Source organism: Triticum aestivum, chromosome 7D (genome assembly GCF_018294505.1).
Source record: "Triticum aestivum cultivar Chinese Spring chromosome 7D, IWGSC CS RefSeq v2.1, whole genome shotgun sequence".
Lineage (NCBI taxonomy): Eukaryota > Viridiplantae > Streptophyta > Magnoliopsida > Poales > Poaceae > Triticum > Triticum aestivum.
In genome coordinates this window covers 473,237,076-473,262,558 of record NC_057814.1, presented here as the reverse complement: position 1 = coordinate 473,262,558, position 25,483 = coordinate 473,237,076, and the positions used below count along the sequence as shown (strand labels likewise).

The 25,483-nt window shown below is 46.3% G+C and overlaps 1 non-coding gene and 1 pseudogene across 1 annotated transcript; both read right to left on the bottom strand.

Moving 5' to 3' along the window:
- Nucleotides 1-16,879: 16,879 nt before the first annotated feature.
- On the bottom strand, nucleotides 16,880-16,958 carry LOC123171683 (small nucleolar RNA SNORD34). The gene has a single exon (XR_006485359.1). It is a non-coding gene; the product is annotated as a small nucleolar RNA SNORD34 (small nucleolar RNA).
- Nucleotides 16,959-17,134: 176 nt separating this feature from the next.
- Nucleotides 17,135-23,779, bottom strand: LOC123171179 (eukaryotic translation initiation factor 2 subunit beta-like; annotated as a pseudogene).
- Nucleotides 23,780-25,483: the final 1,704 nt, after the last annotated feature.

Genomic DNA, 25,483 nt, shown 5'->3' with positions numbered 1-25,483 from the left:
GGAGCAATGCGACGGGCAATGAGAACCGCGACGACGCCTTCAAGAAGGGAGCGAGCTTCGCCGCCGCCAGTCCGTCCGAAGATAGAACAGGGTTTTCACCCCGGCCAACAATCACCACCACCGGACGCCACATCCCATTTACCACGCCACCCACACGGCCATGGCCACCGGGCAGCACCTAACCACGGGATTTGCCCAAGAGCACCGCGGAGCCACCGCCAGGGCCGCCGCCCTGGCGTCCAAGACCTGGACACCACCTCACTCGAGACCCACCGCTACCCCAACAAAAGATACGAGTGGAAAGGAACCGCCTTTCGCACCCCTGGGCTACCCCCAACACCGAAACCCATAGGCTGGCCAAAATTGGCCTCCATCGACACGTCCTGCTGCCGGGCGCGAGACGAGCACGGTCCTACTGTCGGGCCGAGACGAGCATGATCCTGCTGCCGGGCGCGAGACCAGGTCGGTCCTGCAGGGAAGCGAATTTGTAGACAATCTCAAGCGAAATTTCTGACCGCGGGTGGTACATCACAAGACCATATTAATTTCCAACCGGCTACCATCAGGTCTAGTGCTTGAACCAGCAATGTTACTTCTGTGAATTTCATCAAAGGCCACTTGGTATGCACTCTTAACAGTGAATAATGAAGGAAATATGCCCTAGAGGCAATAATAAAGTTATTATTTATTTCCTCATATCATGATAAATGTTTATTATTCATGCTAGAATTGTATTAACCGGAAACATAATACATGTGTGAATACATAGACAAACATAGTGTCACTAGTATGCCTCTACTTGACTAGCTCGTTGATCAAAGATGGTTGAGTTTCCTAGCCATGGACATGAGTTGTCATTTGATTAACGGGATCACATCATTAGGAGAATGATGTGATTGACTTGACCCATTCCGTTAGCTTAGCGCTTGATCGTTTAGTTTACTGCTATTGCTTTCTTCATGACTTATACATGTTCCTATGACTATGAGATTATGCAACTCCCGATTACCGGAGGAACACTTTGTGTGCTACCAAATGTCACAACGTAACTGGGTGATTATAAAGGTGCTCTATAGGTGTCTCCGATGGTACTTGTTGAGTTGACATAGATCAAGATTAGGATTTGTCACTCCGATTGTCGGAGAGGTGTCTCTGGCCCTCTCGGTAATGCACATCACTATAAGCCTTGCAAGCAATGTGACTAATGAGTTAGTTACGGGATGATGCACTATGAAATGAGTAAAGAGACTTGCCGGTAACGAGATTGAGCTAGGTATTAATATACCGACGATCGAATCTCGGGCAAGTAACATACCGATGACAAAGGGAACAACGTATGTTGTTATGCGGTTTGACTGATAAAGATCTTCGTAGAATATGTAGGAACCAATATGAGCATCCAGGTTCCGCTGTTGGTTATTGACCGGAGACGTGTCTCGGTCATGTCTACATAGTTCTCGAACCCGTAGGGTCCGCACGCTTAAAGTTCTATGACTATCAGTATTATGAGTTTTGGTGTTTTGATGTGCCGAAGGTAGTTCAGAGTCCCGGATATGATCACGGACATGACGAGGAGTCTCGAAATGGTCGAGACGTAAAGATCGATATATTGGATGACTATGTTCGGACAAGGAAGTGTTTCGGGAGGTTTCGGACATATACCGGAGTACCGGGGGGGTTACCGGAACCACCCGGGGAGTATATTTGGCCTAATGGGCCTTAGTGGAGAAGAAGAGGGGTGGCCAAGGCAGGCCCCACGCCCCCTCCCCCTCTAGTCCGAATTGGACAAGGAGGGGGGCGGCGCCCCCCTTTCCTTCCCCTCTCTCTCCTCCTTCCCCCTTCTCCTACTCCTACTAGGAAAAGAGGAGTCCTACTCTTGGTGGGAGTAGGACTCCCCCCTTGGCGCGCCCTCCTCCTTGGTCGGCCGCCTCCCCCCTAGCTCCTTTATATACGGGGACAGGGGGCACCCCAAGGACACAACAATTGATCATTGATCTTTTAGCCGTGTGCGGTGCCCCCCTCCACCATAATCCACCTCGGTCATATCGTAGCGGTGCTTAGGCGAAGCCCTGCGTCGGTAGGTTCATCAACATCATCACCACGCCGTCGTGCTGAAAAAACTCTCCCTCGAGCTCTACTGGATCGTGAGATTGCGGGACGTCACCAAGCTGAACGTGTGCTGAACGCGGAGGTGCCGTATGTTCGGTACTGAGGATCGGTCGATCGTGAAGACGTACGACTACATCAACTTTAGGTGGTTCTACCGACATTACGCGTACGCTTACGCGAGACTGGTTCTACCGACATGCTTTGCACACAGGTGGCTGGCGGGTGTCAGTTTCTCCAACTTTAGTTGAACCGAGTGTGGCTACGCCCGGTCCTTGAGAAGGTTAAAACAACACTAACTTGACAAACTATCGTTGTGGTTTTGATGCATAGGTAAGAACGGTTCTTGCTCAGCCCGTAGCAGCCACGTAAAACTTGCAACAACAAAGTAGAGGACGTCTAACTTGTTTTTGCAGGGCATGTTGTGATGTGATGTGGTCAAGACATGATGCTATATTTATTGTATGAGATGATCATGTTTTGTAACGGAGTTATCGGCAACTGGCAGGAGCCATATGGTTGTCGCTTTATTGTATGCAATGTAATTGCCCTGTAATTGCTTTACTTTATCACTAAGCGGTAGCGATAGTCGTAGAAGCAATAGTTGGCGAGACGACAATGATGCTACGATGGAGATCAAGGTGTCGCGCCGGCGACGATGGTGATCATGACGGTGCTTTGGAGATGGAGATCAAAGGCACAAGATGATGATGGCCATATCATATCACTTATATTGATTGCATGTGATGTTTATCCTTTATGCATCTTATTCTGCTTTGTTTGACGGTAGGATTATAAGATGATCTCTCACTAAATTTCAAGGTAAAAGTGTTCTCCCTGAGTATGCACCGTTGCCAAAGTTCGTCGTGCCGAGACACCACGTGATGATCGGGTGTGATAAGCTCAACGTTCATCTACAACGGGTGTAAGACAGTTTTGCACATGCAGAATACTCGGGTTAACTTGATGAGCCTAGCATATGCAAATATGGCCTCGGAACACTGAGACCGAAAGGTCGAGCGTGAATCATATAGTAGATATGATCAACATAGTGATGTTCACCATTGAAAACTACTCCATCTCACGTGATGATCGGTTATGGTTTAGTTGATATGGATCACGTGATCACTTAGATGATTAGAGGGATGTCTATCTAAGTGGGAGTTCTTAAGTAATATGATTAATTGAACTTAAATTTATCATGAACTTAGTACCTGATAGTATTTTGCTTGTCTATGTTGTTGTAGATAGATGGCCCGTGCTGTTGTTCCATTGAATTTTAATGCGTTCCTTGAGAAAGCAAAGTTGAAAGATGATGGTAGCAATTACATGGACTGGGTCCGTGACTTGAGGATTATGCTCATTGCTGCACAGAAGAATTACGTCCTGGAAGCACCGCTGGGTGCCAGGCCTACTGCAGATGCAACTGACGATGTTAAGAACGTCTGGCAGAGCAAAGCTGATGACTACTCGATAGTTCAGTGTGCCATGCTTTACGGCTTAGAATCGGGACTTCAAGGACGTTTTGAACGTCATGGAGCATATGAGATGTTCCAGGAGTTGAAGTTAATATTTCAAGCAAATGCCCGGATTGAGAGATATGAAGTCTCTAATAAGTTCTACAGCTGCAAGATGGAGGAGAATAGTTCTGTCAGTGAAAATATACTCAAAATGTCTAGGTATAACAATCACTTGATTCAACTGGGAGTTAATCTTCCGGATGATAGTGTCATTGACAGAATTCTTCAATCACTGCCACCAAGCTACATGAGCTTCGTGATGAACTATAATATGCAAGGGATGGATAAGACAATTCCCGAACTCTTCGCAATGCTAAAGGCTGCGGAGGTAGAAATCAAGAAGGAGCATCAAGTGTTGATGGTCAACAAGACCACCAATTTCAAGAAAAAGGGTAAAGGGAAGAAGAAGGGGAACTTCAAGAAGAACGGCAAACAAGTTGCTGCTCAAGAGAAGAAACCCAAGTCTGGACCTAAGCCTGAGACTGAGTGCTTCTACTGCAAACAGACTGGTCACTGGAAGCGGAACTGCCCCAATATTTGGCGGATAAGAAGGATGGCAAGGTGAACAAAGGTATATGTGATATACATGTTATTGATGTGTACCTTACTAGAGCTCGCAGTAGCACCTGGGCATTTGATACTGGTTCTGTTGCTAATATTTACAACTCGAAACAGGGACTACGGACTAAGCGAAGATTGGCTAAGGACGAGGTGACGATGCGCGTGGGAAATGGTTCCAAAGTTGATGTGATCGCCGTTGGCACGCTACCTCTACATCTACCTTCGGGATTAGTTTTAGACCTGAATAATTGTTATTTGGTGCCAGCGTTAAGCATGAACATTATATCTGGATCTTGTTTGATGCGAGATGGTTATTCATTTAAATCTAAGAATAATGGTTGTTCTATTTATATGAGTAATATCTTTTATGGTCATGCACCCTTGAAAAGTGGTCTATTTGTGATGAATCTCGATAGTAGTGATACACATATTCATAATGTTGAAGCCAAAAGATGCAGAGTTGATAATGATAGTGCAACTTATTTGTGGCACTACCGTTTGGGTCATATTGGTGTAAAGCGCATGAAGAAACTCCATACTGATGGACTTATGGAATCACATGATTATGATCATTTGGTACTTGCGAACCATGCCTCATGGGCAAGATGACTAAAACGCCGTTCTCCGGAACAATGGAGCGAGCAACGGATTTGTTGGAAATCATACATACTGATGTCTGTGGTCCAATGAATATTGAGGCTCGCGGCGGGTATCATTATTTTCTCACCTTCACAGATGATTTGAGCAGATATGGGTATATCTACTTAATGAAACATAAGTCTGAAACATTTGAAAAGTTCAAAGAATTTCATAGTGAAGTGGAAAATCATCGTAACAAGAAAATAAAGTTTCTACGATCTGATCGTGGAGGAGAATATTTGAGTTACGAGTTTGGTCTACATTTGAAACAATGCGGAATAGTTTCGCAACTCATGCCACCCGGAACACCACAGCGTAATGGTGTGTCCGAATGTTGTAATCGTACTTTACTAGATATGGTGCGATCTATGATGTCTCTTACTGATTTACCGCTATCGTTTTGGGGTTATGCTTTAGAGACGGCTGCATTCACGTTAAATAGGGCACCATCGAAATCCGTTGAAACGACGCCTTATGAACTGTGGTTTGGCAAGAAACCAAAGTTGTCGTTTCTTAAAGTTTGGGGCTGCGATGCTTATGTGAAAAAGCTTCAACCTGATAAGCTCGAACCCAAATCGGAGAAATGTGTCTTCATAGGATATCCAAAGGAAACTGTTGGGTACACCTTCTATCACAGATCCGAGGGCAAGACATTCATTGCTAAGAATGGATCCTTTCTAGAGAAGGAGTTTCTCTCGAAAGAAGTGAGTGGGAGGAAAGTAGAACTTGATGAGGTAACTGTACCTGCTCCCTTATTGGAAAGTAGTTCATCACAGAAACCGGTTCCTGTGACACGTACACCAATTAGTGAGGAAGCTAATGATGTTGATCATGAAACTTTAGATCAAGTTACTACCGAACCCTGTAGGTCAACCAGAGTAAGATCCGCACCAGAGTGGTACGGTAATCCTATTCTGGAGGTCATGTTACTTGACCAAGGCGAACCTACGAACTATGAAGAAGCGATGGTGAGCCCAGATTCTGCAAAATGGCTTGAGGCCATGAAATCTGAGATGGGATCCATGTATGAGAACAAAGAGTGGACTTTGGTTGACTTGCCCGATGATCGGCAAGCCATAGAAAATAAATGGATCTTCAAGAAGAATACTGACGCTGACGGTAATGTTACTGTCTACAAAGCTCGGCTTGTTGCGAAAGGTTTTCGACAAGTTCAAGGAGTTGACTACGATGAGACTTTCTCACCCGTAGCGATGCTTAAGTCTGTCCGAATCATGTTAGCAATTGCCGCATTTTCTGATTATGAAATTTGCCAAATGGATGTCAAAACTGCATTCCTGAATGGATTTCTGGAAGAAGAGTTGTATATGATGCAACCGGAAGGTTTTGTCGATCCAAAGGGAGCTAACAAAGTGTGCAAGCTCCAGCAATCCATTTATGGACTGGTGCAAGCCTCTCGGAGCTGGAATAAACGTTTTGATTCAACAACGCCAGCGATTCGATCAAGCAGGGGGCTCCTAAATCGGGGATGGCTCTGATTACCAACTTGTAACGCCCACGATGCGGCTATATCTCCCACGTGTCGAGGCACGACATGGAGGCATAACCGCGTGGTGGTTTTGTCGCAAGAAGGGTCATCTTCACACAATCCCATGTAATGAACAAGAATGGGATAAAGAGAGTTGGCTTACAATCGCCACTTCACACAATACATAAACAAAACATACATCAACCAGAGTACACACATAGGTCCGACTACGGAACCAAAAGAAAAGAAGACAACCCAAATGCTAGATCCCCGATCGTCCCAACTGGGCTCCACTACTGATCATCTGGAAACGAAACATAGTAATGAACAAGGTCTTCATCGAACTCCCACTTGAGCTCGGTGGCATCACCTGCACTGGTCTCATCGGCACCTGCAACTGTTTGGAAGTATCTGTGAGTCACGAGGACTCAGCAATCTCACACCCGCGAGATCAAGACTATTTAAGCTTATGGGTAGGATGGGGTAATGAGGTAGAGTTGCAGCGAGCACTAAGCAAATATGGTGGCTAACATACGCAAATAAGAGCGAGAAGAGAAGCAACGCAACGGTCGTGAACTAGAAGTGATCAAGAAGTGATCCTGAAACTACTTACGTTCATACATAACCCAAACCGTGTTCACTTCCCGGACTCCGCCGAAAAGAGACCATCACGGCTACACACGCGGTTGATGTATTTTAATTTAAGTCAAGTGTCAAGTTCTCTACAACCGGACGTTAACAAATTCCCATCTGCCACATAACCGCGGGCCCGGCTTTCGAAAGATAATACCCTGCAGGGGTGTCCCAACTTAGCCCATCACAAGCTCTCACGGTCAACGAAGGATATTCCTTCTCCCGGGAAGACCCGATCAGTCTCGGAATCCCGGTTACAAGACATTTCGACAATGGTAAAACAAGACCAGCAAAGCCGCCCGATGTGCCGACAAATCCCGATAGGAGTCGCACGTATCTCGTTCTCAGGGCACACCGGATAGGTCAAGCTACGAGTAAAACCAGGCCTTGAGTTGCCCCGAGGTGGCCCCGCAGGCTGCCCATTTCGGACCAACACTCAGAGGAGCACTGGCCCGGGGGGGTTAAAAATAAAGATGACCCTTGAGTCTGCAGAACCCAAGGGAAAAAAGGCTTAGGTGGCAAAAGTTAAAACCAAGGTTGAGCCTTGCTGGAGGAGTTTTATTCAAAGCGAACTGTCAAGGGGGTCCCATAAATCCCCAACCGCGTAAGAAAGGCAAAATCAAGGAACATAACACCGGTATGACGGAAACTAGGGCGGCAAGAATGGAACAAAACACCAGGCATAAGGCCGAGCCTTCCACCCTTTACCAAGTATATAGATGCATTAATTAAATAAGAGATATTGTGATATCCCAACATATGCATGTTCCAACATGGAACAAACTTCATCTTCGCCTGCAACTAGCAACGCTATAAGAGGGGCTGAGCAAAAGCCGTAACATAGCCAAACAACGGTTTGCTAGGAAAGGTGGGTTAGAGGCTTGACATGGCAATATGGGAGGCATGATATAGCAAGTGGTAGGTAGCGTGGCATAGCAATAGAGCGAACAACTAGCAAGCAAAGATAGAAGTGATATCGAGGGTATGGTCATCTTGCCTGAGGGCGCGGCGGAGGATGGATGGGACATTGCTCCTAAAATTTAGGGTTAGGGTCTATTTATAGGAAGGGGTTAGCTTAGGGGTATCCGGTCCCTCCGATCGTAATCGGACGGCTCGGGAAAAATAGGCTAGAAGAGTCTATATAAGAAACGATGATGTTTTATAGATGTTTGGGGATGATCCGGACCCATCGGTAGCGATAGTCCGGGTCGGGTTTAGGGAAGTTTCGGACACGCACACGAGGGGTCTGAGAGAGGTCGACAACGACAAAGGGGCATGTCAAAAGGTCAACGAAGACAAGCGAGGAGAGGCAACTATGAACGATTGCAGTTTTAAAAATAATGACGGCAACGAGTACCGATGCAATGCGGATGATGCCATGATGAAATGCAACAAACAAATAAAACACACGGCAACAACGAAATAACTGGAAGGCTTCTGAAGCGTCGGTCTCGGGGCGTTACACATGTTAGCAATTGCCGCATTTTCTGATTATGAAATTTGGCAAATGGATGTCAAAACTGCATTCCTGAATGGATTTCTTGAAGAAGAGTTGTATATGATGCAACCGGAAGGTTTTGTCGATCCAAAGGGAGCTAACAAAGTGTGCAAGCTCCAGCGATCCATTTATGGACTGGTGCAAGCCTCTCAGCGTTGCAATAAACGCTTTGATAGTGTGATCAAAGCATTTGGTTTTGTACAGACTTTTGGAGAAGCCTGTATTTACAAGAAAGTGAGTGGGAGCTCTGTAGCATTTCTAATATTATATGTGGATGACATATTGCTGATTGGAAATGATATAGAATTTCTGAATAGCATAAAGGGATACTTGAATAAGAGTTTTTCAATGAAAGACCTCGGTGAAGCTGTGTATATATTGGGCATCAAGATCTATAGAGATAGATCAAGACGCTTAATTGGACTTTCACAAAGCACATACCTTGACAAAGTTTTGAAGAAGTTCAAAATGGATCAAGCAAAGAAAGGGTTCTTGCCTGTGTTACAACGTGTGAAGTTGAGTAAGACTCAATGCCCGACCACTGTAGAAGATAGAGAGAAGATGAAAGATGTTCCCTATGCTTCAGCCAGAGGCTCTATCATGTATGCAATGCTGTGTACCAGACCTCATGTGTGCCTTGCTATAAGTTTAGCAGGGAGGTACCAAAGTAATCCAGGAGTGGATCACTGGACAGCGGTCAAGAACATCCTGAAATACCTGAAAAGGACTAAGGATATGTTTCTCGTTTATGGAGGTGACAAAGAGCTCGTCGTAAATGGTTACGTCGATGCAAGCTTTGACACTGACATTGAACGGTGGAGCTGTGAGTTGGTGCAGTTCTACACAAAGTGCCGTGGCGGGATCTACGTGTGAAGCGGAGTACATAACTGCTTCGGAAGCAGCAAATGAAGGAGTCTGGATGAAGGAGTTCATATTCGATCTAGGTGTCATACCTAGTGCATCGGGTCCAATGAAAATCTTTTGTGACAATACTGGTGCAATTGCCTTGGCAAAGGAATCTAGATTTCACAAGAGAACCAAGCACATCAAGAGACGCTTCAATTCCATCCGGGATCAAGTCCAGGTGGGAGACATAGAGATTTGCAAGATACATACGGATCTGAATGTTGCAGACCTGTTGACTAAGCCTCTTCCACGAGCAAAACATGATCAACACCAAGACTCCATGGGTGTTAGAATCATTACTGTGTAATCTAGATTATTGACTCTAGTGCAAGTGGGAGACTGAAGGAAATATGCCCTAGAGGCAATAATAAAGTTATTATTTATTTCCTCATATCATGATAAATGTTTATTATTCATGCTAGAATTGTATTAACCGGAAACATAATACATGTGTGAATACATAGACAAACAGAGTGTCACTAGTATGCCTCTACTTGACTAGCTCGTTGATCAAAGATGGTTGAGTTTCCTAGCCATAGACATGAGTTGTCATTTGATTAATGGGATCACATCATTAGGAGAATGATGTGATTGACTTGACCCATTCCGTTAGCTTAGCACTTGATCGTTTAGTTTACTGCTATTGCTTTCTTCATGACTTATACATGTTCCTATGACTTTGAGATTATGCAACTCCCGATTACCGGAGAACACTTTGTGTGCTACCAAACGTCACAACGTAACTGGGTGATTATAAAGGTGCTCTACAGGTGTCTCCGATGGTACTTGTTGAGTTGGCATAGATCGAGATTAGGATTTGTCACTCCGATTGTCGGAGAGGTGTCTCTGGGCCCTCTCGGTAATGCACATCACTATAAGCCTTGCAAGCAATGTGACTAATGAGTGAGTTATGGGATGATGCACTACATAACGAGTAAAGAGACTTGCCAGTAACGAGATTGAGCTAGGTATTAAGATACCGACGATCGAATCTCGAGCAAGTAACATACCGATGACAAAGGGAACAACATATGTTGTTATGCGGTTTGACCGATAAAGATCTTCGTAGAATATGTATGAACCAATATGAGCATCTAGGTTCCGCTATTGGTTATTGACCGGAGACGTGTCCTGGTCATGTCTACATAGTTCTCGAATCCGTAGGGTCCGCACGCTTAAAGTTCTGTGGCTATCGGTATTATAAGTTTTTGTGTTTTGATGTACCGAAGGTAGTTCGGAGTCCCGGATATGATCACGGACATGAGGAGGGGTCTCGAAATGGTCGAGACGTAAAGAACGATATATTGGATGACTATGTTCGGACACCGGAAGTGTTTCGGGAGGTTTCGGACATATACCGGAGTACCGGGGGGTTACCGGAACCCCCCGGGGAGTATATTGGGCCTAATGGGCCTTAGTGGAGAAGAGGAGGGCCGGTCAGGGCAGGCCGCGCGCCCCCTCCCCCTCTAGTCCGAATTGGACAAGGAGGGGGCGGCGCTCCCCTTTCCTTCCCCTCGCTCCTCCTTCCCCCTTCTCCTACTCCTACTAGGAAAAGAGGAGTCCTACTCCCGGTGGGAGTAGGACTCCCCCCTTGGCGCGCCCTCCTCCTTGGCCGGCCGCCTCCCCCCTAGCTCCTTTATATACGGGCGCAGGGGGGCACCCCAAGGACACAACAATTGATCATTGATCTTTTAGCCGTGTGCGGTGCCCCCCTCCACCATAATCCACCTCGGTCATATCGTAGCGGTGCTTAGGCAAAGCCCTGCGACGGTAGCTTCATCAACATCGTCACCACGCCGTCGTGCTGACAAAACTCTCCCTCGAGCTCTACTGGATCGTGAGATCGTGGGACGTCACCGAGCTGAACGTGTGCTGAACGCGGAGGTGCCGTACGTTCGGTACTGAGGATCGGTCGATCGTGAAGACGTACGACTACATCAACCGCGTTGTCATAACGCTTCCGCTTAACGGTCTACGAGGGTACGTGGACGACACTCTCCCCTCTCGTTGCTATGCATCACCATGATCTTGCGTGTGCGTAGGAATTTTTTTGAAATTACTACGTTCCCCAACAAATAAACAGTAGTTCCCCGGGCCCAGGCTAGTGTATCTTCACCAAGACGCGGGGATGCTCGTATTTTCATAATTTCAACAACATCCGCCTGCAAGAAGTATCGTTGCAATAGATCATACTTCCAGGAGCAGTTATCATTCAAAAGTTCAGAAACAAATCGAAGTCGACACGTCCCTTTCATAGAAATTGGCTTGTAAGAAAAGGGCCGAGGAATCCAATTTTCACGCCAGATGTGGATGTTACGCCCGTTACCAACTCTCCAAATAAGGCCCTTTTTTTAACAAATCAAGTCCGTGGCTAATTCCTTGCCAAGACGACGATGCATTCCCTGTGAAAACGGTATCTTCCAATTTGCCTTTGGTATAATATCTAGCTTTCAACACTTGAGCACACAAACAGTCAGGTTTAGATATTAATCTCCAGGCTTGTCTACTAATAATGCTTGATTGAATAAACGGAAATCACGGAAACCAGCACCTCCCCTATCTTTTGGCTGTAACAAATCGTCCCATGCACGCCAGTGTACTTTTCGCTTTCCGTTGGCCAATCCCCAATAAAAACTTCTGACCATCCTCGTGAGCTCATCACAGACCGAGAACGGCAACTTGGATACGCCCATGATGTAAGTTAGTAAGGCTTGAGCCACCGACTTAATTAATGTTTGCTTCTTCTTGTCAAAAAGAAAAAAGCTCCCTGCAACGTACTACTAGCAAATTCCCAACACATACGCAGGATCGGCAACTCGGAACAACCAACCACCGGCCAGCATTCCATTCAAGAAAAATAAAACCTCCACCGGACGTTGGTGGCCGTGTGACGGTGACCCTTGTGCTTCGACCACCAAAGTAATGCTATGAGGCGCGCTACGATTGCTTCGACGACCACGATGCTGCTATGGGGCGTGCTACGACGATGGCTCGACTGATTCCACGACCGTGGTGATGCTATCTAGCGTGCTATGGCGGCAGCCCGGCTGCTTCAACGATGTTGCTTCGATGTCCGCGACGTCTTTCGAACGGCCACGGTGTGCTTCGGTGACATTTGTTGATGATCGCGGTGAGCTACAATGGCAGCCTTTGTTGTTTCGATGATGTTGCGACGACTTGATTCGACGGTCACAGCGTGATTCGGCAGCATGCATCGATGATCGCGACAATGCTACAATGGCAGGCTTACTGCTTCGATGATGTTGCAACGACGTGCTTCAGTGGCCGTGGCTATGTCGCGACGGCGTTCTTCGAACAGCCACGGTGTGCTTCGATAGCATGCGTTGATGACTGCGGCAATGCTACAATGGCAGCCTGGCTCCTTCGATGATGTTGCGACAATGTGCTTCGACGAACACAGTGTGATTCGACAGCATGCGTCAATGACTGCGACAATGGTCCAATGGTAGCCTTGCTTGTTTCGATGATGTTGCGACGGGTGCTTCCACGGCTACGGCAATGTCTCGACGGAGTTCTTCGAATGACAACAGTGTGCTTCGAGCATGCGTTGACCACCGCGGTGATGCTACAATGGCAGCCTGGTTGCTTCGGTGATGTTGCAACAGCGTGCTTTGATGGCCACAGCAATGTCGCGACGGTGTTCTTAGAACGGCCACGGTGTGCTTCGACAACATGCGCCGAGGACCGCGGTGACGCTACAATGGCAGCCTGGTTGCTTCGATGATGTCGCGACGACGTGCTTCGACCGTCTGAGGCGGTTGCTTCGGCAGCCGCAACTGTGGCGTGCAATGGCGATGATGTTGCGGCTGCGTGCTTTGACGACCACGGCGATGCTGCGTCAGAGGCCCTAGTGCTTTGTCGATGCTGCAATGGCATGTTTGCCGGCCATGGTAGTGTTGCGATGATGGCACGGCTGCTTTGACGATGCTACAATAGCGGTTCGGCTACTTCGATGATGTTGCGATGGCATGCTTCAACGGCCGCGGCAACGTCCAAGGCGTTAAAGACGCTGCTTAAAGTATGCATTACTACTTAAGGGAGTGTTTGTATGCAGCGGCGTGCCCGACCAGGCCGTAGGCAAAACAAATGGAGCCACAAACTTGTATCAAAATGTGCTAGCACTATATCCAAGCAACCATAACGGGCCTCACGATATATTACCTTCAAAACATATTTATTGTTTTTTTTTTGTTTGAATAGGAAGCAGTTGAGTACATGCGTACTAGGTAGTGCGACTATTACTACCTGGCAGCAATTCATCAACAAAATAGCTTTCGCGGTGGAGCAAGACACGGAGCGAGCGCGCGGACGCAGCAGTGGACCCCTTCACTTGGACACGTGGTCGACACTGAAGGCAGCTGATGAGCGCGCGTTATCAGCCGGATTAAAATAAGCATTTCCCAATCATTATTCCTTTTGTAAATAAAATAGTGATCTAAACGTTCTTTTTTTTTGCGGAGGAAGTACTAGTCTAGTGTGTACTAGTCACCATTCGCAATTACTTTCACATGCATGACATACGTAGACGGAAAGCAACACGATTAAAACAATCTAGCTTGAGTATGCCTAATCAAACTGTAACGTCAGGCGATGCAATTTTTTCAACGACAGCGAAACAAATCTTTTGGCGACAACCAAACCGAAACAAAAGCTGAAACAAACCATGACACAGAAGACGTCGTGTTGCTGTTTAGCGCAACCCAAACATAACAGCTTACTAATAGAATGGGTGTGCGTCGCTACGGGCCTTTTAATTTTTTATTGCATATATACTTAAAAGTTGGTGAATTTATGACCCCTTTCAGTGACATCGCTTTGGGACCCTTGTCGATGGGTTTATTTTTGAACGTCGACATAATCCATCTTCCTCTCTCTCTCTCTCATAATCTAAATAAACATATATAGAGATACAACTTTGTATTGTCATGTGCACCATTTCTTGAAAGAACAATTATTCTGCCCATCACGGCTTCTCATTGTACAGAAATAAACATATATAGGAATACATCTTTTGTATTATCATGTGCAACATCTCTACAAAGAAGTCTGCCCACCTGTTGGGGAACGTAGTAATTTTAAAAAATTTCTACGCACACGCAAGATCATGGTGATGCATAGCAACGAGAGGGGAGAGTGTTGTCCACGTACCCTCGTAGACCGACAGCGGAAGCGTTATCACAACGCGGTTGATGTAGTCGTACGTCTTCATGATCCGACCGATCAAGTACCGAACGCACGGCACCTCCGAAGTTCTACACTTTCAGCTCGATGACGTCCCTCGAACTCCGATCCAGCCGAGTGTTGAGGGAGAGTTTCGTCAGCGCGACGGCGTGGTGACGATGATGATGTTCCTCCGACGCAGGGCTTCGCCTAAGCTCCGCGACGGTATTATCGAGGTGTAATCTGGTGGAGAGGGGCACCGCACACGCCTAAAATATCGTATATCAAGTGTGTCCATGGGGTGCCCCCTGCCCCCGTATATAAAGGAGCAAGGGAGGAGGAGGCCGGCCCTAGGAGGGGGCGCACCAAGTGTGGAGTCCTACTAGGACTCCCTAGTCCTAGTAGGATTCCACCTCCCATATGGAATAGCAAAAGAGGAAGGGAAAAAGAGAAGGAAGGAAGGGGGCGCCCCCCTTCCCTAGTCCAATTCGGACCAGACCAAGGGGAGGGGTGCGGCCACCCTTGAGGCCCTTTTCCTTCTTTCCCGTATGGCCCAATAAGGCCCAATACGTATTCCCGTAACTCTCCGGTACTCCGAAAAATACCCGAATCACTCGGAACCTTTCCGAAGTCCGAATATAGTCGTCCAATATATCGATCTTTACGTCTCGACCATTTCGAGACTCCTCGTCATGTCCCCGGTCTCATCCGGGACTCCGAACTCCTTCGGTACATCAACATACATAAACTCATAATACAACTGTCATCGTAACTTTAAGCGTGCGGACCCTTTGGGTTCGAGAACTATGTAGACATGACCGAGACACCTCTCCGGTCAATAACCAATAGCGGGACCTGGATGCCCATATTGGCTCCCACATATTCTACGAAGATCTTTATCGGTCAGACCGCATAACAACATACGTTGTTCCCTTTGTCATCGGTATGTTACTTGCCTGAGATTCGATCGTCGGTATCTCGATACCTAGTTCAATCTCGTTACCGGCAAGTCTCTTTACTCGTTCCGTAATACATCATCCCGCAACTAACTCATTAGTCACAATGCTTGCAAGGCTTATAGTGATGTGCATTACCGAGTGGGCCCAGAGATACCTCTCCGACAATCGGAGTGACAAATCCTAATCTCGAAATACGCCAACCCAACAAGTACCTTTGGAGACACCTGTAGAGCACCTTTATAATCACCCAGTTACGTTGTGACGTTTGGTAGCACACAAAGTGTTCCTCCGGTAAACGGGAGTTGCATAATCTCATAGTCATAGGAACATGTATAAGTCATGAAGAAAGCAATAGCAACATACTAAACGATCGGATGCTAAGCTAACGGAATGGGTCAAGTCAATCACGTCATTCTCCTAATGAGGTGATCCCGTTAATCAAATGACAACTCATGTCTATGGCTAGGAAACATAACCATCTTTGATTAACGAGCTAGTCAAGTAAAGGCATACTAGTGACACTCTGTTTGTCTATGTATTCACACATGTATTATGTTTCCGGTTAATACAATTCTAGCATGAATAATAAACATTTATCATGATATAAGGAAATATATAATACTTTATTATTGCCTCTAGGGCATATTTCCTTCACCACCGTGGTTCATTCTGTTCCTCCCGAGAAGGGTATGGGCACCGCGTTTTCTGCAGTTTGCTCCAATGTGCCGGCTTGTGCCGCATCTCCCTCACTCTCTGAGATTGTGGTTGTGCCTCCTTCCCCGATTTCGGCTGCCTCGGGCCTAGTTAGCAAGAAGAAGAAGTCCTATGTGAAGAAGTTTTCCGCCAAGAGTAGGGCCATGTCAGGCTCTAAGCAGTCTGTGGCTGGTCTCTGTAGGCGGCTGGATGCTGACTTGGGTGCGGCGGCGGCTGCTGTCCCTGTTGGGGCTACGTCGTCGCCGGTGGTGCGCTCAACTTCGCTTCACTCTCCGGTGTCCACTGCACACAAGAGCCGGTGGGTCTGGGAAAGTGGGGAACCCAACTCGGAGTGGGCGGCTCGGTTGGCTGTTTCCACGGATGCGATCCACCTAAGGACTCCTCCCCCCCCCTATCCTCTCCTATTCGTTTGGTGATGCCGGCTTTACCTGATAGTGATTTGGTCAAGGTTTTATCGGATGTTGGGGTTACTTTTGATGTGAATGTTGGATCCCCTCCTTCCCTCCTCTCATTGGTCTGTGCGAATGAGGTGGCGCAGGCCGCCATTGCTAAGGGTAAGGAGACGGTGGCGGGGAAGCTGTCGACTGCCTCGGGTGAGGTGGTTGGTCCGTCGGTGGCTGGTAGTGGCCAACCATCTACGGTTCTTGCTAAATGGGTGCACTCTAAACGTAGGCAATGAAGTCATGTAATTTCATTTAGTAACTTAAGTCTTTGTCAAACAATGTAGGCAATGAAGTTGCAACTCATCATTTGCAGATACAGTAGGTGGATAATGGCATGATGAATTTGCATCTAATAAAAAATGTAAATAGATGACGAATTATATGTAGTGATAAGTAGCAAAATGTTCAACATGGGATTGAGATATCATGTGGAAGCAGAAGACTGGGTGTAACCAAATAAGTACTTATGTGTGCCAAAATATGACATTTTACCTGATCGCAAGTTCGCAACGAAGAAAGAAAAGACGGTTTTCCTTGGTTATAATAGTATCATGGACCTTACTTCCATTGCAAATGGCATACACATATGAAAGTTTTAGGAAATGAAAAAGGTCATAGACAGCCTACCGAATTCAGGAAACCATTGTTCTATGAAGGGTACCCTTGAATCATGAAAGCAATGCAATTGGGTGAGGACACTTACTGATGTATCTCCTGAGGATTGACTCAATGGATTTCGGGGTAAATCTTCCCTTTGCTCACCAACTTGTGCTCCCACCAAGTGAACCGCTTGTTACCATTTCAAAGAGGAAAAAATCCATCACATGATTAGGTTCCCTACGCAATCTGGAGATGTAGTTTGCAGATGGTTAGCTCATAATAACATTTGTCAAAAACCGATAAAAGTGCACTCAAAATAAATGCAGGAAGGTTCTACACGACTCCATAAAGTTCACAAATATTGTCTTCCTCGTGCCCTCCCTAAGAATCATACGAGGTCTCATAACTTATGTTTTCTGTTCATGGCAAGATCTGGATTGTTTCCAGCGAGAATGTTGAACACTCCATCCAGTAGCTGCAGCAACAGAAATACCCAATAAGTACCCTACAAAACAATAAGTTAATAACAAATGCCTTCTTCCTCCTCAACAGTTTGATGATCTGAAGAGCATGGAATCGGATACGTCAAAACATGTGTCACAAAAACGAAGGATCAAGTGAATCAACACACATATGAACTATGAACTATACCTAGAATATCATGTCCATTTCCCATGTCGGGAATAGATGGGTCAAGCTGAACCTGAAGTTTGCATGACGAACAAAGTAAAACCTCAGTTCAGTTTCTCGTCTTCAAGTGTTTATGAATTCGATTTTTTTTCTTCCTCACCACGGAAGAACAGAGCTCATTTCAACTTTTGGATGACACTTTTCTGTTATAAATCAATGCTACGTGAAAAGTACACAAAGTTCCATTGGCATGATTTTTTACGGGTCCGAGGTGAGCTTAGAAGAAGTTCACAGTCCAAAGCCCCGTACTCTGGCTGAATATGTCGGCGCAATGCTCCTGTAAAAGCTACTCTGATGGAACCGAATCACAAAAGTCGATCTACGCGTGTGCATGTAGCTCTCTCACCACAGACCCATCAAAAAGAAAATCGGAGTAGCTCACCTAAGAGGCCGCCCGCTTACATCCTCTCTGTGTGCTCTTGGCCCACCATGGCTGTATTCAGTGCCGTCAGCTCCTCCAGCGCGTGGGTAGTTCCACCGGGAAGTCTACATCTCAGTCCAGAGCCGGCAAGTTCTATGGTTACCAATGGTGGATCGATGGAGAGGAGAGGGGTACTTTCCAGAGAAGATTCACCTTGAGGAGATGGCGGAGAAGAGAGGCGTCGGGATGCACAACCATCCTTGATCGTCGCCAGCGTCGCCTAGAGGTCGGGCGAACAGGGCCGTATGGGCCTTTGTAGAGGGAGGGTAGAGGGTTGGCGGATGGGGGAGGGAAGTACCGGGGGTGCGGCGCCGTCTCATTGGTCTCAGATCGCCGCCAATTGCCTGTGTTGCCACAAGATGGGAGGGAGGCAACGGACAAGGAAGGGAACTGGTGGGGAGAGACAAACGGGGAAGGAGAGATGCGTGATGTGTCACTTGGGGCGCGTCGTTTTCTCACTGAAAACCCGACGTGGGATGAAGAAAACAGTGAAAGAGGATAGTAGGAGGTGAGGCAAAAAAAAAACGGACAAAATAGATGGTAGTGTGAGGTGAGGCGAAAAAAACTAAGATGAAATAGATGATAGTGAGAGGCGAGACAAAAAACTATGAGGAGAGCTACCAAGTCCACCTTTAGAAGTAAGAGATAATTGGAAAAAAAACTTACGAAGCAAACAAACCATGCACATTTTCCCCCGATGCCAGCCACGGAAAGGGGCCTATTAGTACTTTATTGCTTCATTATTTGCTGGAGTATTTAGTTTACTTGCTTGTAGCTTTCCTGAACTCACACTTGATAGCATTTTGTACAATATCTACCTTGGAATCCACCCCACGCAGTCAAGCTTGTTGCTTTCTTCAGATAAACAAAATGCCACCGTTCTTGACTGTTTTAAGTCCGAACGAGCACTATCTTTCTTTCTTTTTTTTGCGGGGTGATCACTATCTTTCTTATGTGCCATGTTCAGGGCGCAAAAGTGACCTTGAACGAATAGATCAATAGGAACTCAACTCCCTCAAAAAAAAAAAATCAATAGGAACTCAACGGACAGTAACATATTGTTGACAAGATCCATGAAGATGCGGTTGTGATCCGCGTATGCTGATCTCAATATATGGATTTGCATATCATACAATCGTATCAGAACTGGACACGTGTGTGTACTCCTTATCCGCCACTCATCTTTATCATATCAAAGACATGAGAGTTGTCAGGTTGAATATGTCTGGACTCTGGACGCCGGCCGTTGCCTGATGCCTCCCCAACCCGTGACTTAAAACATCTTTGTACTTTTTTTAGGGACATTTTGTACTTTTGTTAGTCTGTTCAAGCTTTGCTTCGGAACGCCTCTAAAAATGTTGTACCTTTGGGGTAAATAAATAGTGGAAAAGCTTTTTTTCTCTGTTATATACTCTCTCTGTTCATCGCAAAAAGAAAAAGTCTCTCCATTCATAATTATAAGATATTCTAACTTTTTTTAAAAAAAATAGATGTTTATAGACACGTTTTAGTATGTTTTGTTCACTCATTTCAGTCCGTATATAGTTCGTATGAAATATCCAAAACTTCTTAGACGGAGGCAACAATATTTTAGTGTTTACAAACTATTAGTGCCTAGGAAACCGGATGACCTTTAATCCCCTTTTATGCGAAAAATCCTATGATCTATTACTAATAATATGTAATAATAGTACAAAGAACATAAGAAGTAACAAAAATTATCACCAGGTCCAGGGACCATCTAGCGACAACTTCAAGCACTGGAGCTAGCCAAAAGCACGCCACTATGATTGTCTTTCCCTTACCAGAGCCGAGCAAACCTTATTGCAATAGATAGTCAAAAAGTCGTTTTGGTAAGGCCCCGAAGGACCATCGCACTAGAGCAGCAACTGTCACCGATGATGAGAAGCATAGATCGGAAGGCCATACCCGCAAAGTCTTCGAATCCAGATGAATCCACTGGAGACGAGCGCCAACTGGATCCAAAAAGATCCCTAGGAGGCTAACCTCTACACGCCTTTCGTCGGTGCTAGGCGCATCGTCAGTACGTGGGTATGACGGGAAGGACATTATTCTAACTCTCGAATGCAACTATTGTGTTTCTTCTCTTCTAATCCATCACCTATCGTTTAAAAAAACATCGATGATCTAATCACGACTTTTTCATACAAGTACTCGATAATATGTCGACACCTTCTAATCCTGCGCCACCAAATTTATCTGTGTCATTGTGCGTTGTTAAATCATATTTCTTCTCCGTTGTACTATAATACTCGATATAAATAGGAAGTACCGATTGGTTGGGTTGAACTTAGCCTAAGTTGATTGAAAGTGTGATACACTCTCGAGTTTCTTTTTAAGGAATACTCTCTCTAATTGATTGATTGGTGGTAGATTGGTCTCACTAGCAAAGTTCGCCAGGTATCTTTTAAAAGAGGTAAAAGCTGGGCCTTTTTCATTAATTAAGAAGAAGGTTTTGCCGGACTAATTTTTAAAAACCAAACGAAAACCCATACATCCAGGGATAAGGCGACCCGAAACCTCAAAACACTCAGGCCCAGGCCCACACTCAAAGAGACAATATGACAGCCACAACAGAAGACGTCCAACCAAACACACATGGACAAATGGGGGAACCCGCTCTGCCGAACTAGCCAGCCACCCACCACTACTAGAGAGAAGAAGCTCCCCAGTGTTCATGACAGAGTTTAGTTTATATCTTTCTATGTGTGATTGTTCCTTGCGACGCGCTCAAATCCCTAGCGGCAGTGGCGTCATCGTGGTGCTTATTCGGGTGGGAGGATCACAAACGGAGACCACGTCTACTTCGAAATTGACCATGGTGTACATGGCGTAGTTTTGTTAATTAACTATACATTTCTCTTCTAGTTAACTAATGAGGCAAAGTTTTTATCTCTCTTTTAAAAAAGATAAAGTTGCCATTTTACGATTTTGCAAACCGGGTGTACTAAATTAACTCTCCTTTATATAGACTCTTCCAACTGGTAACCCATAGTAAATCACGAGCATAGATGCTCCCGGGTGAACAACAAACATCTGGAAAAAAAGGGCACATAAAAATGAAGGATGCGCAAAAATTCATGGTGATTTGACACCAGAGAGGAGCTCAGGGCAAAAAGAAAAACAAAGCCATTGCTCCAAAATCAAAACTTTCTCAAAATGCTTATTTTTTTCCTCCAAAGCTCCTCCGATGACAAGTCGCCATGAAATTTAGCACACGGCTAGAAATATTGTGCATCTTTGGAGCCAAAAAAATCATTCTTTTTCCTATGTTCTTTACAGTTCATCTTAGGGAGCAGATACTCCATGGCACCGAAACGTCGTCCTCCATGCTGACCCCATTACATTCTCTCAACAAAATTTACCAATTCTCTGGCTAACAAAGAACCAAGAAGTCTCTTGCCTCAATTCTAAACCAAGCAATGGTCTCAGGTCTCATATCAAAACCTCTTGAGCTACACCCCTGTCCAGATTTCCCAGTAATCCAATATGCAGATGACACAGTCTTAATCATGCCTGCATGTAGTGTGCAATTAGAGCAACTCAAAAGTCTCCTGATGCATTTCTCTGCCTACACTGGCTTAAGGATAAACTTTGACAAGTCTGCAATGATTTCAATCAACACTCCAGATCAAAAGATGCAACTCCTGGCAAATAATTTGGGATGTTCTATTGGTACTCTTCCTTTCACCTATCTTGGTTTACCTCTCAGCATACTCAAACCTAAGCTGGAAGACTTTGCCCCTATCATTAAAAGGATTGACACAAGACTTGCTGGCTGCTCCACTTTGCTTTCTATGGGGATAAACTCACACTCATTAAGTCTATTTTCACAAGCTTGCCAACATTCTTCATGAGCACACTCACCCTCCCTGCTGGAATAGTTGATCAGATCAATAAATTACTCAGATTGTGCTTTTGGAGAAAGTATGGTTTGGAAGAAAGAGGTCCTGCTCTGATTGCCTGGGAAAAGTTTGTGTTCCTAAAGATCAAGGAGGTTTGGGAATTCTAGACATTGCCACACACAACAGATGTTTATTGATGAAACATATTCATAAATTCTTGAATCATGCTGACATCCCCTGGGTGAATCTTATTTGGGCATCTTACTATCCCAACGGCATTCTCACCTCCAGACCAGTGGGATCTTTTTGGTGGAAAGGAATTCTTAATTAAGTTGCTCCCTCTATTCAAACATTGGGCTAAGGGAGAGGTTGGTACTGGCAGCACCATAAATTTCTGGCAGGATAATTGGGGCCATGCTGCTCTTCAACATAAATATCCGGAGCTATATTCTTTCTCACTCAGAGAAGACTTGTCAGTACAAGGATTTATGCAAATGGACAACCCTCTGGATAATTTTCACACGCCTCTTTCCATCCAAGATTTGCAACAGTTTCAGGAACTTCAGTCCATCCTTCAAGACACTCAGCTCTCTGCTCATAATGACTTTTGGAGTTATTCCTGGGGTACTGCTTTCTCCTCAATCAAAATGTACAAATGCTTGGCATAGCGAGATCAAAACCCACCTCCCATTTTCAAGAAGATTTGGAAGAATGCAGCTATTTTGAGATACAAAATATTTTTCTGGCTCATCTTGCATGATAGAGTCAACTCCAGGGGCCTCCTCAAAAGAAAATCCTTTCATATGCCTTCCTATGATTGTGAGACCTGCCATGTTAGCACAGAAGAAACAACCTTGCATCTTTTTTGGGACTGTGATTTTGCTCAAGCTTGCTGGAATTCCATCCTGGGACAGCGCAGACGTGGCATTTCGATATTTGATGAAATTTTACTTCTCCCAGAAGCATTTCCTCCCAACATTGCTATGGAAATTCTGATCATGGGTTGTTGGAACATTTGGATGCAACGCAATGGGAAAATCTTCAAAGCTCAGATCCCTTCTGTTCAAGCTTGGAGAAGAGGCCTTAAGGCTGACTTACTCCTCCTTCAGCATCGCATCAAGGACAAGTTTAAATCTTTGCTTGTCAATTGGACAGAACAGTTTGTAAGCCAGTTTATCATGTTCCCGTTTGGTTTCCACAAAACTGGAGTTGGTTGAACTCCTTGTAAATTCCAACCTTTGTTTGTTTATTTTAATATATTAATACCGTACAACGATTGTTCTACGGTTTCGGTTAAAAAAAAGAAGTCTCTTGCCTCAAAACGAAAAGAATCAAGAAATCTCTAGCCGACATCTGGGCTACGCAATAATTGACAAAAGTTGTTTGTAGGGCATTGCTATGGGGCAGGAGCCAGACATACCCAGTACACACAAGTGATCTGTTTTCCAACCAAGTAGTCAGAGCCCTGCCAATTTCATATTCTCGTTCTGTAACCGGCTACCGCTGGTCTCTGCAACATTGTCTGTAGAGCACATCTGGACCAAACTCAGTTCCATTGCGTGGTCAGTTCAATGCACAGCAGAGCCATCCCCCGATATGGGTCTCACTCGCACCTAAGAGCATCGGCCTAGCTCACAGCCACGGCCCAGGCGCCCCTCAGCCTTGGTAAATTCAAACGTAGTTCATTCCCGCGCCCAAAAATAAATGCCACGATCCGGCGATCAAGCGGTGATCGGCGATCGATGAAAAGTTCGGCGTACAAAAATCAGAACAGAAACGCGCATCAGATGGCGAGGTCGCCCTCCGGCGTCGGTGGAGTCGGCGTGCGCGGGCTTGATGGGGTCTCTGTGCTTGGCGGCGTGGCTTCTGCGCTGCGGGCAGTCTCGGCGGCATCATCGGTCGGGCTTGTTGGCGGCGTGGCTTCTGCGCTGCGGGCAGTCTCGGCGGCATCATCGGTCGGGCTTGTTGGCGGCGTCCGCGTGCGCGTGGGCATGGGCGGCGTCGTCGTGGGCGTGGGCGTGGGCGGCGTCGTCGAGGGAATCTGGTCCAGGATGAGGCCGACATGCGCCCTGTACCACGCCTTGACCGCCTCGTCGGTGCTCTGAAGCATGTCCGCCCCGCCCAGCAGGAAAGCCAGGTCGGTGTTCCTCTTCTTCGCGGCGACGTTGGTCTGGAGTAGGACGAGCTTGACGGCGCTTGTCGACATCAACGCCGACCACCGCGCCTCGGTCTTCTCTTCACGAAGGACGGCCCGGGCCTGTGCGTCGGCGAGGCAGTGCTGGATGGATTCCTGCACGCGAGCGGTGGTCGGCGAAGCACTCTGGCGTAGCCCGGCGATCCCCATGGCTGCAGCGTAGGAGACCCGACACCTTGCTGGCCCCAGGGCGCGTACGGCGCGTGGTTGCCGGGGGATTCATCATCCCCGCGCGTGCCGCCTCGGCCTCGGCCTGGTCCCTGGGGGCGCGGCTGGAGATACTCTAACACACTTAACACACCGCCGTTGTCGAGGCGACAGCGTTCGGTTTGACCAAGCGGATACACGCCGTTAGCATGGAAGGCCTGGCGCAGCGACCTGCGTCGGCAAACAAGTGCAGTGTACAGCAGCAGCAGCCAGATATATTAGCTGTCGCCCGCTAGTTGCATGCCAACTTGGACTTTGGATCCGGATCTTACGGGCCACTCGGTATACACGACTGCTTCCCCCATGGCATACGCAACGGCCTGTCTGAAGATCATTCTTCACATGCAAATGCAGCGCGTATAGTGCCACTAAGTTTTTGTTTTCAGTGAAATGAGGGGATGACAGCTTCTACGCCAAATCTAAGCACGTACACGTTCCGATCCATTACACGCGGGCGAGCACCGATGCGGTCCACCCGGTGAGACGCCTCAACTGTATGAAACGGACAACAGGTAGGGATGCAAACCAGGTCCGTTTAATTCTTTTTATGATTGCAAATTTTTGTAGGTCCGTTTAATTCTGTTTAAGCTTATTTATCGGTCTAACAGTTCAATAAAAAAAATCAGAAAAATGAAGTAGTATCGAGCTAACTAAACAGGCTTTGTAGGGTTGGAAGGGTAAGAAAATGCGAGCTAGCCTTGTCCAGTAAAGGGGTATCGGACGGTGACCGCACAATCAGGCCAGTGGCAGCGAACATGGTCAGGCCTTGTACAATGGAAGATGCTTAGGGAGGTGCTTAGAAAAATAAACCGAGTTTTTGTGAAGCACCGGTGTCTATTTCTACAGCAGAGATGCTTAG